The sequence below is a fragment of the Dama dama genome, chromosome 21 (genome assembly GCF_033118175.1).
Source record: "Dama dama isolate Ldn47 chromosome 21, ASM3311817v1, whole genome shotgun sequence".
Lineage (NCBI taxonomy): Eukaryota > Metazoa > Chordata > Mammalia > Artiodactyla > Cervidae > Dama > Dama dama.
Window position 1 is genome coordinate 60,684,750 of NC_083701.1, and position 15,408 is coordinate 60,700,157.

Sequence of the window (15,408 nt, forward strand, 5' to 3'; positions counted from 1 at the left end):
ATGTGTAAAAAAAGAGAGAAATGGGGAAGAATTCAGTTTATAAAGTAAATCAAGAGAAGCTGCTGAGAGCGAGAGTGGGTGGGGTCTGTGTCAGTCTCTGCCCTTGGAGCCCTATCAAAATCCAGCTGTGACTTGACATCAAAGGATATGAGATGCTTATGAGATCTTGATATCACCCATATTTAGAGTAAGCAAGCAATGGGTTTGTGGGAAAGTACATCCACTCACATTATCATGTAAGTGATTTGTAGATTTAATTACTTCATCCTGTTCATGTGTATAATTTAGAACTGACTTCACAAATTCAATGCAGGACACCCGGGTTTGATCCCTGGGTCAGGAAGATTCCCTGGAGAAGGGAATGGCTACCCACTCCAGTATCCTTGCCTGGAGAGTCCCATGGACAGAGGAGCCTGGCGGACTACAGTCCATGGTGTCGCCAAGAGTCAGACATGACAGAGTGACTAACACTTCACAAATTCAACAAGCATTTAGTGAGCATGTATTTATGCAGAAACTGCAAGAGTCACCCTCAAAGCAGTCTACAGTGTAAGCTAACTGATAGGAAGGCCCTAAGAATGGGTTCTGATATGCCTTGAGCTCAGAGTGCATAGAGGTGACCACAGGAGGTAAGAGGAGAAAAGTCAACTCAGATGTCCCTAAATGCTGGCTAGGGAACTTGAACTTTAACCAGGAACCAGCAGGAAGCTTCCTTGACCAAGAAGGTGGCGTATTCCTATTGGCACTTTAATTAGGGTGTTAACTGAGTGACAGTTTGTGGAGGGATGAAGGGTGGGTGAGAATAGAAATAGGGGGCTAATCTGAAGGTGATTTCAGTAACCTGGATGGCCTGGGTGATTTGTAGTCACACTGAAATGAAGAAGACTTCAAGTTAGCAGTATCCATGGAAATGGGAAGAAAGATCTAAGAAAGCTGGTGAGGATAAAATTCTAAGATTTTAAAATTCTTAAAAAACTAAGATTCATCCAGTTGATTAGGAAGGCTACTAGATTTAGGCCTGAGGTGATTAGAAGGCTGGAGAAGATATTACTGGAGATAGAGAAGCCAGGTAGAGAAGTAGATTTGAGGTCTAAGATAATAAGTTCAGTGTTATGTATAATGAATTGAAAATGCTATATAATATCAAAGGCAAAACAGAGAAACATATCAGATGAAGAGAGAGAGGGGGAAGCAGGGGAGGGGGGATTGGTGCTAGAGATGAAGGGTTAGAAATGATCTGAGATAAGATAATCATGAAGACAAGGGCATAGAAAGCATTAATGAGGGAGGGAGTTTGTGGAGACGAGCGTTAAAGAAATACTGTGGAGTTGTCTGTAGAATACAGGATGCTTAGTTAAAGGAATAATGTTTTAGTATAAGACTATCCCATGAAATATTTAGGACATATTTATTCACTGCTGATCTGAAATTCATATTTAACTGGGCAGTCTATATTTTTATTTATTAAATCTGGCAACCCTAGACTATGGGAATTGCCCATGTTTATGGATGGTCAGGAGAGGAGATAGCGGAAGAGTCTAAGAATGGACAGATGGGTCCTAGGAAAGCTAAGATGTTGTACCATCATGGCATCAGAGCACAGATTCCACAGAGTGGGATTCATGAGAGCTAAGCAGAAAGATCAAGGTCATTGCATTTGGCAACCTGGAAGTCATTAGGCAGGTTATTAGCTTTGAAGAAGGCAGATGAAGGTCTGATTTTGTGGGTTAAGCAGTAAATAAAGGAGTGGATTTGGAAATAATCAGTGTAGACCCTTCTCTTAGGAAGCATGATAAAGAAGAGGAGGAGAGAAATGGGTTGATAGAGGGTAACAAACTAGAAGGCAGATTTATAGGATTAGAGAAGTTGAAGCTTTTTCAGCTTCAGAGAAGAAGATGAAGGAAGTAGCATCTTGAAGATATAAGAGGAGTGAAGGGGATTAAGGGATGGATCAAGCTGTGGATGATGCTGGGAGGTGGGGAGAGAATGTGGACGTAAATAGAGAGATCAACCTCTGCATGGAGGAGGCTCCTTCTCCATCCAAGTCATGACGGAAGGAGGGGTTGATGGATAAAGAGGTGGAAAATTTGAGAGCAGGGAAGAGAAAGAAACACTTTTTATTTCTTTTTTGCTGTCCAACTGTGCTATTGAGAGTGTGTGATATGAAGGAGGGGTTAGGGGAGCAGTAGGGGAAAAACTCAGGCTTGAGATACTAACTTTTTTGCTGGTTGCACAGGACAGATATGATGCAGAGCTCAAAACTACATGTAATTCATCTAAGCAGGAACCATTTATTTCCCTCACATTGTGTTTTCCTCCAGCTCTAGTGATCCATATTGATTCATAACATAATTGAATTTCTCACTAGGGAAAGAAAAAATGACAGAAACAGAACTGAACGGACTTGCTCTCCTCTGTTTTGTTCAATCATGAGATCTTAGCCATGGAATGAATGATCAGGGTCATTTATCCATGACACAGTCTTAGAAGTGACATTGGCTGCCGTTTCTGGGGACACATAAAATTCCTAGTCTGTGATTTTCTGTCTCCACCATGCAGATTGTGTCATGTGGGGTTAATGACTTTGTCATGTCACACCTTGCATACCAGGGACTTGCTGATATGTAGGCAACTCACTCTGATTCCAATCACCCTCTCATCTCCAGGAGCCAAAGTCAAAAGATGGCCAGGATAGTCTGCAATTGGGAGATGGTGAGGCTGAGGAGCGAAGCAGCCTGCAATCTCTTAGCTGCTTTTCCTCTCTGCTGGCAAGAGCAGGGATGCTTGTTTGCTGCACAGGGAGGGAGCCATTTGCGGAGCTGCAGAAGCCCGAGAAAGCTGAGAAAGAGAAGGAACTATTTTGGGGAGAGGGTTGGGTAGTACTGTCTGCCTGAGGAAGCTCCTAGTGCCTCCTCCTCCAAAGCATTAATATCCCTAGCCCCTTTTCCACAGCACTGTCTCTCCCCCTCCTCCTCGCTCCCAACACAAAGGCACAAATGAAATTCCTAAAAGTAGACTACTTCTGCCTAGTTATTTTTAGTGTTTGCTGTTAGTATTTATCAAGCTTTTCAGTGTTAATTTGTCCTCCCACCCATTTCTCTTCCTGCCTCTAGTTGTGGGGCTTGGGATGGAACGAGCATGTATCAGAAGCAGCTGGTGATCTCATAGAACAATCTCCTAGAGAGAGGAGACTATGGGGTTTTAAAATCAGCCTCCATGTAAAGTAATTAGTCCCAACTAATAAAAATAAATGGTAAAAAAAATAATAATAATAAAAATTAAAAAATTAAGTCAGCCTCCTTTGCTCCCAACTTGAAGAGAAGAAAGAAAGATCTGGATTCCATTAGCTTTGGAGAGCAACATAAGTGCTGATAAAAGTAAACCCATTGAAATGTGTAGGTGGTGCTTAGCTAGGTCAAGAGCACCAGTCAAGGAGCTGGGTCAGGGAACCCACACATGCATGAAATGTCATAATGCAAGCAAAAGTGGATAAGAGGCCAGGTAAACAAGCAGATGCCAGAGGAAAAGTATGCCAGAGGAGAGAAAAGTATAAAAATCCACACAGAGTGTAGGATCTGAGGGAGCTGAAGAACTGAAGTAACATGAGGTGGGGTTGGACTGAAAAGGTCAGAAGAAAACTTCAGAGCTCTGGCAAATACTGCTGAAATACTGCTTGTTCCTACCTCAGCTGCCTGTCCTGTCTCCTGGAGGTAGTCATGCCCAGAACAGCTACTTTGCTCTGGAGAGAAAACCCTAGAGCATGTTCTAACAGAGGGCTATTGAATGAAAGCAAGACCCCTTACCTACTGATCAAAGTGTTCACTGCTTAGGAAGTGGAAGACAGCTGTTTCCTTTTGCAACTTCAAAAAAACAATTTTTGGGGGGCTTGATTTTTTCTGTTCTTTTTGAAACTTTATTATCATTTTCCAGTTTCCTAGAAACTGAAAAATGTAATAAATGAAGTAAAAAAAATTAAATTCATGGGCTCAACAGTAGACTGGAAGGGACAGAGGAAAGAGTCAGTGAATTTACAGATAAAATGTTGGAAATTATTTGGGGGGAACCCCCCCAAACAGAAAATTATTCAGCAAATGTACCATCAGAACCTGGAAGGAGAGAAAGAGAACAAGGCTAAAAATGTATTTTTTTAGGCTGAAAGTTTGCTAAATTTGGCAGAAAACACAGACCTATAGTGTCAAGAAGTTGAGTGAAATCCCACCAAGATTAACCCAAAGAAAGCAACACTGAGATATTATAGCCAAACTTCTGAAAAATAAAGTCAAAGAAAAGATCTTGAAAATAGTGAGAGAGAAATGGAATCTTATCTATGGGGGGAAACAATTAGAATGACAGTGGATTTGTCATTAGAAATTCTGAAGGCCAGAAGGAAGTGGCAGAATATTTTTCAAATGCTGAAAGAGAACTGTCAATCCAGAATTCTATATCCAGTGAAAATATCCTTCAGAAATGAAGAGGAAATTAAAACAATCTTAGTTGAAGAAAAGTATAGAAATTTGTCACCAACAGGCTTATCTTTAAAAAATAGCTAAAGAAAATTCTCCAAACAAAGAGGAAGTGATAAAAGAGGGTCTCTTGGAATAATAAGAAGGAAGAAAAAATAATACAAAGAATAAAAATAGGAATGAGTATAATAAACTTTCCTTCTCTTAAGTTTTTAAAATTAGGTTTGATGATTGAAGCAAAAATTATAACACTGCCTGATATGATTTTCAATGCAAGGAGATTTTTTTTTTTAATTATTTTAGAAAGAGGGAGAGTAAAGGGATGTAAAGGGAGGTAAGAAGTTTACTTGAACTGATATAACGTCAACAATAATGCATTGTTCACTTATGTATATTTAATGTAATATGGAGAGCAATTTGTGTGTGTGTGTGTGTGAATTTTATTTAAAATGCATTGGTTAGACTGGAGTGAAAATGGAACTGGGAAGGCAGTAGAAAGGGAAAGGTGAAAAGGCTTTTTCCTCTTTTATGCTGGTATCTTAATTTCCTTGTTATATATCCATTTATCTTTTCTTTTTTTAATTTATTTTTAATTGGTGGATAATTGTTTTATAATGCTGTGTTGGCTTCTTCTGTACAACAACATGGATCAGCCAGAAGTATACATACCTCCCTTCCCTCCTGAACCTCTCTCTCACCCCTCTCGGTTGTCACAGAGCCCCAGGTTAAGCTGCCTGTGTTATACAGAAACTTCCCACTAGTTATCTGTTCAGCATATGGTAATGTATATGCTTCCATGCTACTCTCTCAGTTCGTCCCACCCTCTTCTTCCCCCACTGTGTCCACAAATCTTTTGGAGAGCAGCTATTAAATAAGCTATACAAAGAGTTATACTGAAAGAAACACTGTGGATGGAACTCTGGAAAATGTCCAAGTATCCACAATAATATTGGAAAATGAAAATAAAGAAAAAGAAAATAGAGAACAAACAGAAAACAAAAAATATAATGACATACTTTAGCTCAAGAATATCATTGAATATAGATAGTCTAAATAAATAATTTATTAGATGGAGATTAACACAGTTGACTAAAAAAAAGACTCAATTGTATGATATCTACAAGAAACTACCTTCAAATATAATAGTATAGAGGGTGAAAGTAAAATGATGGATATACCTTGCAAACATTAATCAAAAGAAAGAAGGAGTGATTATACTAAAATCAGATAAAGAAGATTTCAAAGCAAAGAAAATGACCAAGGACAGAGAGAGACATTACACAATGACAAAAGAGTCAAAACGACAGCAAAGATACATATTTTGTATGCAAATCCTAAATGTGTGCCAAACAACAGAACAAAATATGTAAAACAAAATTGCAAAAGCTGCTAGAACAGACAAATCCACAGTTAGAATTGGAAGCCTCAATATACCCCTCTCAGCAATTAATAGAACAAATAGAAAACTAGCAGTCATGGAGATGAACACAACACTACCAATCAACTAGGTCTAATTTACATTTATAGAATCTAATCAACAACAGCAGAAAAGATGCTCTTTTCAAGCACCACAAAATATATGCCAAGATACACCATAAACCATAAAACAAACTTCAACAAATTTTAAAAACTAAGAGTGAAGAGTGTATTATTCTCTGAAAACAGTGGAATCAAAATGGAAATCAGTAACAGATGACAGGAAATTCTCTAAACAATGAGGAAAAAACCCCAACAAATTTCCAAGTAATCTGTGGGTCAAAGAGGAAATAGCAAAGAAATTTAAAAGCAAATACATTTGAAGTAAATGAAAATACAATATATCAAAATTTGTGAGACTCAGCTAAAGCAGTTCTGAGAAGAAATCTATAGCACTAAATATTCACTTTAAAAAGAGGAAAGTCTCAAATCAATACTCTAAGCTACCATTTCCAGAAATGAATTTTTTAAAGAAACTATAGGGGGAAAAAAGCAAAATGAACCCAAAACAAGCATAAAGAAGAACATAATAAAGATAAAACCAGAAATCAATGAAACTGAAAAGGGAAAAATAATAAGGAAAATATATCAAGCAAAAAACTGCTTCTTTGAAAAGGATGGCAAAATTGATCAATCTTTAGCAACACTATCAGAGAAAGAGAAGACACATTACCAGTATGCATGCTTGTGCGCCCAGTCATGTCCAGTTGTTTGCAACCCCATTGCAGCCCGCCAGGCTCTGCTGTCCATGGAATTCTCCAGGCAAGAATGCTGGAGTGGGTGGCCATTTTCTCCTCCAGGTGATCTTCCCAACCCATGGATAGAACCCTCTGAGTCTCCAGTGTCTCCTGCATTGGCAGGCAGATTCTTTACCACTGTACCATCTGGGAAGCCCCAAATTACCAATATCTGGTATCAAAAAGGAGATATCACCATAGACCTCCTGACATCGAAAGAATAGTAAAAGAATATTTCAGACTAAGTCTACACATACAAGTTTCATAACTTAGGTAAAATGGACCAATTCCTGAAAAGCACAATCGCAAGTTGTTACACAGTAGAAGATAGATAATTTAAATAGCCTTATAACTAAGGAAATTGAATTAGTTTAGAAACAGAAAGCTCCAGAAGATTTCACTGGAAAAAGTCTACCAAATATTTAAAGAAGAACAAACATTAATCCTATAAATCTCTTCCAGAAAATGTCAGAGAAGGGAACACTTCTCAATTCATTATAAGAAGCAATTCTAATAAGTAAACTTGAAAAAAGACAGTACAACAAGACAACTAGAGACTAATGACTCTCATGAAGATGGATGCAAAATCCCTTAACAAAATATTGGCAAATAGCATTCAGCAGTATATAAAAATAATTACATATTGTGATCAAGTGATGTTTATTCTAGCAATGTAAAGATCATTCAGTATGAAAAGCAGTCAATGTAATCTACATTATAAACAGTCTAAAGAAAAAGTGTCACAATTACAACAAATGAAGCAGAAAAATCATTTGACAATATTCAGCACCCATTCATGATAAAAAAAAAAAAAGAAAATCTTTCAGAAAAATTTGAATAGAAGGAAACTTTCTAAAATTGATTTTTTTTAAATCTATAAAACACTTGCAGCTAACAGCACACTTAACAGTGGAAGACTAAATCCTTTCCTCCTAAGATTAGGAGCAAGGTAAGAATGCCCTCTTTCACAGCTCCTAATCAACATAGTACTAGAAGTTCTAAACAATGCGATAAAGAAAGAAGAGAAAATAAAAGTCTGATCAGAAAGGAAGAAAGAAAACCATTCATTCACCATTCATATTATTCTCTTCTGGGATGGTATGTCAGATCTGTTGATCATTTTCCTATTGTATTGTCTTTTTCTTACTGCTTTGTAACATGTCTTTATATAATCTGAATACTGGTCTTTTGTTGTTTTCATATGTTGCAAACTTGTCTCATATATTGGCATGTCTTCTGCTTTCTTTATTATACCTTTAGATAAACAGAAAATCTTGATAGTAGAGCAGGCAAATTTATCAGTCTGTCCTTTGGTGATTAGCTCTTTTGTGCCTTAAGAACTCTTTCCCTGTTTGGAGGTCAGAAAGATGTTCTCCCGTATTTTCTTCTACAAGTTTTAACACTTTGCTTTTCACAGCTAAATCCTTAATCCCTCTGGAATTGATCTTTAAGTGTGGCTCCTCCTTGACTTTTGGCTCGGTAAATTATTCCAGCCTTCGTGAGAGCTCTGTTATCTTTTAGTTCCAACTTCCTAGCCATGCTGGTTCTGATGCTCTGTCTCTAAAAATTGTGTGGGCTTTTTTTTTTTGGCAAGCCTTGTAATTTTTTCTTGATAGCCAGACATGTTGTAGTGAGTAAAAGAAACTGCTGTAGATAGATTTTCAGTAATGTGGTCATGAGTTTTCAGGAAAAAGAAGTATTCTATGCATCCTATGATTAGGTCTCAGTGTATTGGTGAGCCTGTGCCTCTAGACTGCGATCTTCATGAGTGTTTCTCAGCTTTTTCTCCTCACGTAGGTCGTATAGGATGGCTAGAGTGGGTTGCAGTCAAGTAGTCCCTTCTCCCATAGTGGACACCTGGAGGAGCCTGAAGCTGAGTATTTCCCTTCTCCAGGTCAGTTGGGCTCTGAGGATGCACTCGCAGGCTAGACTCTGGTTAACTAGTTTCCCCTGAGGGCAAGAACGGAGTGCTCTGGAATATTTCAAAATACTCTTTTCCCCCCTCTATTCCAGAAGCCCGAGCAGACTTTTCTCTTGTATTTACTGTGGGAATCTGGTAGAGCTCCTTGAAGTAAATCTCACAGTATTGTAAGGACTGCCCTCCATCATGACTGTGTCCCCCTGGAGTGTTGAACTCTCAGAGCTGTCCTCATGGAGACTCCAGCAGTTGGTCAATTACAGTTTAGGTTTTCCCTTCCTGGCACGGGGCTTCCTGTGGCGATTTCTGCTGGCAAGTCTCTGAGACTTCCTGTATTCCCCTGCTGGTCTCTCCAATCTTGGGTGCAGTGGTTTATGAATCCAAGAAGAGTTGTTGATTTCTATTTGTTGTTAAGAGAGAGTGGTGACTTCCGAGTTCCTTATACATGGAGCCAGACACCAGAAGGATTCCGTTGTTTGTTAATAACTAAGTCAGTGAGAAAGTCTAGGGAGAAAACTCATCCATGGCTAAATCTGGGAGGATGGTCACCTCTCCCTTAGGTAGTCTTGAAAGAATTTTGGTCAAATGACCCTAGGCTTGTTTTTCTGTAGCCAAGGCATTCTCGTCTTAGGAATTTTGCAAGTGCTTGAGTGTTACATGTTAAAAAGCTAAAGAAATAAAAAACAGAAGGATGGTGAGAGAATCCCCTCTTGGCATCATAGCTATGACTCAAATCATTTAAATGAGCTATTTGTTAAAAAGAAAGCATAAATTTAAAATGCCTGTTTGTACAGTATTCAGAGTATTGATTCTGCTTATGGAGAGGCAACACAGAGAGTCAAGAAACCTGAGGTTAAGCCTTGATCTGTCACAACCAGATTGTTAAGCCTTTTTGTATAAGGTGTATGTTTAGCTGCACGGAACAAGAATCGTTCTGTGGTGGCTTAACAATATAAAGGTTTTTCTCATCTAATAGCCCAGGAGGAGGCAGACAAGGCCCAGTATAGTGGCTTCTCCTTTCAATTTAGTCTTCCCAGCATGTGGTATACTTGTCACTCCATGGCTGCAAGATATGACTCCACCTCTGGCATTTTATTGGTGTTTCAGGCATTGGGAAGGGCGAAAAGCAATCACCAGAGCCCGTTAATAGAGCTGTTCCAGACACTCTACCTAGTACCTTCAGCCTACACGTCCAGGGCCCAAAGTGTTCCACCTGCCCATCCTTAGCTGTAGTTTAAACAGGGCAAGTTGATGCCCTGAGCAAAATCAAGTTCCGGTTAGAACAAAGAGTAGGCTGGGTGAGTCAAGAGCAGTATCTACCCTGTTCTCTAAGCTCCTGCCAAGGTTATCTATCTACCTAGCAGAGTTGTTTGAATAACAAGGTGGAAGATCGTATGCAAGCACACTTTATACAGTATGTATGTGTTTCATAAACAAAGTGGAAAAATTCTGAACTATTTTCTTAGCAAACATAAAAACATAATGTTAATAGAAAATCTTACTAAATGCAAAGACTTGGGTAATCAATATCTCTTGAACCTCAGCTCATTCTCTTTCAGACATCTTTAGATAACCCACAATCCAGTATTTTCATAGATACACATCCTCAAATACCAGTCTTCGGATTATTGCCAAACATTGTCATGGTGGACATTTGTTGATTTCCTCCAATATTCCTTTCCCCCTTGTCCCTTTCTTTTGGTAACCTGAATGCCCTTCCATGTGATTTTTCTTTGGAACACCCTACCCTCATCTCTGGGTTTCCCAGGTGGAACCACTGGTAAAGAACCTGCCTGTCAATGCAGGAGACTCAAGAGACTCAGGGGAAGATCCCCTGGAGTAGGATAGCTACCCACTCCAGTATTCTTGCTTGGAAAATTCCATGGACAGAAGAGTCTGGCTGGCTACAGTCCATGGGGTCAAAAAGAGTCAGACATGACTGAGTGACTGAGAGAGAGAGAGAGAGAGAAGCTGTCACCTCTCACAAGGATAAGGCTTGAATAAAGCCATTCAGCAAAGTACAGTGACTGATTCAGTGATGGGCAATCAGAATGACTTCAGAGCTTGAGACTGGCAGCACGCTAACACTGCCCTCTTGGAAGATGGATGTGTGATCTTGAACTGCTGAAGTTATTTGTTTGCACCAAGAGGAAAGGCAGACAGAAGGTGAAGTAACTCTACAGAAAATACCATGCTAAGAGACTTGCAGAGAATCAACAGATATACATAGTGAAACTCTGTTTTCCTAAAACCAGCCCTACATCCAGGTTTTTCTTCCCCAACTCAAAAAACCAAAATATTTTCTTGTTTTGTTATTTATTTGTTTAAGTGATTTTGAGCTGGATCTTCTGTTATGTGTAGACAAAAGATTCCTAAATGACAGTTTCCATATATATTCCAGGAAAATTATATATATTATTTTAATATGCTTATTGTTTTAAATAATCTATATTTAAATAATATATTGCTTAATGTTTTATATATGTATACTTATCTTTACACATATATGTGTTGATAGGTATATATTTATAAATATTATATATATATATTCTGAAATTTATAGTCCTTCCAGGATTAAGGTCATAAGGCCTGAATGTTGCTAGAATGCTTGTAATAAATTGCCCGCATGGCATCTGTCTAAAGGATTTTAAACTCTGCAATAGAAGGATCTGAGTATTTCTCTTTTAGGGACATATCATGTCTGTGGTACAAGACTCTCCACTGAGTACTTTGAGAAAAGACCAATTAGGCTGAGGTCTGTCAGTGTTCTTGTAGGTGTGTTTCCTGTTTCCTGTTTGCAAAGGCAACTACAGAAGAAGTAAAAGTAACAGCCTTACATAAACCGCTTACTGAGCTGTCAAGTGTTCAAGTAAATTATTCATTAATTATGAGTGATCTCAGTTGCAGGGCCAGAGAACTGCCGGCGATCAAATCTGTCCTTACAGCTGTGGAAGGCTCTGAGACCCAGGACGCCGTGTGACTGCATATTGTGAGTTACTTTTTTAACCTCTCAAATGCCTGGGTTTTGAACTGTGTAAATTATGATTCAGAACGCAAAGATGTTGCATCCTGGTTAAGTTGTTGTGTGTTAAATGTTTTTGGTATTTGGTAAATAGAAAATGCTAGCTTATATCTGCCATTAAAGCTTTGTCATGAAGTATGCATTTCCACTTTTAACTCTAGATAAATTTCTGTTACCAAAAACTATTCTACCATTTTACTTTTAAAAAATTCTTTTCTGTAGTGACTCTGATTAAGTAGAAATTTACTTAATTAAAAAAAAACCAAACAAACAAGTAGGAGAAGGGGTAATGAAATAAAAAACCTGACTTGCTTCCTGGAGAAAAGGACAATAAATATGTGCCCTTCCTTACTTTCCATATCTATCATTTAGTACGAAAGATTGAAGGGGATATTGTGCAGCAAATAGATGGAACATTTTTTAATTCAGAAAAGATTCTTTTGAAATTCTATTTTAGTATAATGAGGGCAGCAGCGCCCATAATCCTGAGTTTCCTGTTAAGATAGGAATACTATTACTTTCCTATTTAGTTGGTGTGGGTCTCAAAAGCCATCTCATTGAATGTTTAGGAAATTGGCTTTTCAGGAAGGGAAATCTATTGATTTATGAATTTCTTGGACAATTTTCAAAATATGTTAATTGCTCCAGATGTGAGCCAGCCAAGGTTTGTAGACAAGGTAATTTGGCTTAAGCCCTGGTAATACTTTCTGTGACTGTTTGTGAAGAAGGCATGAATACTTACTTGGCCAAATAGCTCTATATGAAGACCAAATGGTAAAAATACTAAAGTGAACGTGGGCCAGAACAGAACCTTAGTTTGTATTTTGCTTATATTTCAGGGAAGGGAGATAAGTCAATATAAAATGAAACTTATATGTACTTAGCTCTTTTTCATCCCGCTTCCTTCATCCCCCATTAACTCTCTATGATTTAATTAATAGATGAGTAACATAGATCATCTGGATATAATGAGAAAGTGAAAGTGAAAAGCCTTTCACTTTCAATTTGTATCCCAAATTGAATAAAGCCAGTTCTTTTAATGAAAGACAGTAATAAAATATTTGAAGTCAAGCTAGTCAATATCTATTTTTTTTTTTTTCTCATAACATTGATAACTAAGCCTCAATGTCAACACATTTCTCCTGAAGGCCAGGAAAGAATTATGCATTTAAGTTGGCAGTAATCAGGTGGCTTGAGATACTCTGAGGTACTTATGGATCACAACCCTAAACATGGCAGTACCCATTGCATTAATTCCTCGGATCTTTGTGATATCAAACTAAAGAATAGTAGAGAAATGTGTATTCTTGCCCCCAAAGACAGTAAAGCATGCATATGATCCAACATAAGGACCCTTCCCCTTAATGTGAAGGTGTGGAGAATCAATATGTCTGCTATTGGCCCTTCTCAAGCATCCAAGTCTCTCTCTCGTTTTTAAAAATTTTATTTATTTACTTATTTATGGCTGCACTGGGTCTTGGTTGCAGTGCTGGGGCTTTCTCTAATTGCGGCAAGTAGGGGTTCCTCTTTGGCTGTGGTGCATGGGCTTCTCATTGCAGTGGCTTCTCTTGTTGTGGAGCATGGTCTCTAGAGCTCTGGCTCAGGAGTTATGATACATGGGCTTAGTTGCCCCGTGGCATGTGGAATCTTCCCGGACCAGGGATCGAACTTGTGTCCCCTGCATTGCAAGGAGGATTCTTAACCACTGCACTGCCAGGGAAGTCCAAGTCTCTCTTCTGGGTCTGTGATCTTAGGGCCAGGTGATTTCTCACTGCACATTTCCTTCTTGAAAGGGCTAGTCACTCAGTCATGTCCAACTCTTTGTGACCCCATGGACTGTAGCCAGCAGGCTCCTCTGTCCATGAAATTCTCCAGACGAGAATACTGGAGTGGGTTGCCATTCCCTTCTCCAGAAGATCTTCCTGACCCAGGAATCGAACCCAGGTCTCCTGCATTGCAGGCAGATTCTTTACCATCTGAGCCACAAGGGAAGCCCTTTCCTTCTTGACTGAGCCTCAAATATACTCTACTCCATCTCGGATTTTTGCCGAACAACGAGAGGCTGAGTGTGTGCCAGAGGTTTGAGGCATCTGCCAGACCCAAAGGAGGAGGATTTGAATAAGAAACTAACTGGAAAGTTCTTGAGGCAGTGAAGGAACCACTTCCCGCTCAACTACTGTTGGCTTGAGAGAAGGCAAGTCAAGGGTGAGGATGACCCTTGAACAGAGATTGAACTTTCTAGGCTTTCCGAAAGAATGGCCTAAAGTAGCAAACACTGCCCCAATTTCCTGGGCTTTCTGGAATTTTGTTCAAGAATTCCAGACTCTTGTAAAAGTCACCTAGTGACAGAGTTCCTGACAACAGTAGATAGGAAAGATAAATGTAAAAAACTGTCTGAAAGTGAAGCATATGAATAGACTCTAGGTTTACAGTCATTTTTGATTTGCTGTTGTCTGGGTATCTCTCTTTATCTCCCTTAGCTAGAATTATTTTGTCTGGATCCCCAAGAAGTTCATACTCTTCCCCAAGGCTTCCTATATGACTAACTTCTCAGTTACATGGATTTTTATTTTTCTACAGTTTTCTGCACTAAAGACCTCTTTTCTCTTCCTCTTAAAAAATGTATTTTAATCCTCTTAGCCTAGGAGCTTACTATTTTTTATTTTCAATGTCTCAGAAATCCTCTTTTATTAAAAAAAAAAAAAACAACCTACTTCATCAATAGCATATCTTTTGTTCAGGAGTAGTAATGGGGAGAGATTATCTCAGAGCTGAGAGCACAGAATACCACATATCTAGGGGATAATTAAAGTATCCATCCAGATGTTTTCAAATAGAGACAAATACTGATCATTCAGATAATTGATTCCCTGCAATGACTTTCCATTCAGTCATGTTTTTAAGGCAAAAACATCTGATAAAGTCAATGCTTTTTTTTTTTAGAAAAAATAATAGAGTGTCGATGACTTCTCAGCAATTTTGCAGTAAGTTCTTTGAGTATCATGTAGACTTAGGAGAATGTTGTTTGTAGTAGATAACTGATGATTCCAATTAACCAAGAAGTACAGGTGGTGCTAGTGGTAAAGAACATGCCTGCAATGCAGGAGATGTAAGAGACTTTGCTTCAATCCCTGGGTCAGGAGATCCCCTGGAGGAGGGCATGGCAACCCACTCCAGTATTCTTGCCTGGAGAATCCCATGGACAGAGGAGCCTGGCAGGCTACAGTCCATAGGATCTCAAAGAGTTGAACACGACAGAAGCAACTTAGAACGCACATATGCATGGATTAAGCACCTACTAACTTGAGCCCTGGGCTTCCCTGGTAGCTCAGATGGTAAAGCGTCTGCCTACAATGCGGGAGACCTGGGTTCGATCCCTGGGTCAGGAAGATCCCCTGGAGAAGGAAATAGCAACCCACTCCAGTGTTCTTGCCTGGAAAATCCCGTGGACTGAGGAGCCTGGTAGGCTACAGTCCATGGGGTTGCAAAGAGTTGGACACGACTGAGCGACTTCACCTCACCTCAACTTGGGCCCTAGTGGAGAATGATATAGTATAACATAACTCATATATTTAATAACAGATCATGCTCCTAGAAACCTAATTCATTTACCCATTCAGTAAATGTTGAGTGCTTGCTATATTTTAATAATAGGCACTGTGTTAAATGATGAGGATTTGAATGGGGAACAAGGCAGGGATGGTTTCTGTCTCCAGCTGAGTGGTGTGGGGATGTTAATCAAATAATTACAGAAATATTCTTTACAAATGTGATCAATACCATGATGGGGGG

General features: G+C 39.0%; 1 protein-coding gene across 7 annotated transcripts in view; it reads left to right on the forward strand.

The window, feature by feature from the left end:
* The window catches only part of NCALD (neurocalcin delta), a 435,844-nt gene that overhangs the window by 246,815 nt on the left and 173,621 nt on the right, over nucleotides 1-15,408 (forward strand). For all 7 annotated transcript variants that reach the window (XM_061123646.1, XM_061123649.1, XM_061123650.1 and 4 more), the window contains one exon: nucleotides 11,496-11,583. The gene's annotated coding sequence lies outside the window, so the exon portion shown is untranslated. The remainder of the gene's footprint in view (nucleotides 1-11,495; nucleotides 11,584-15,408) is intronic.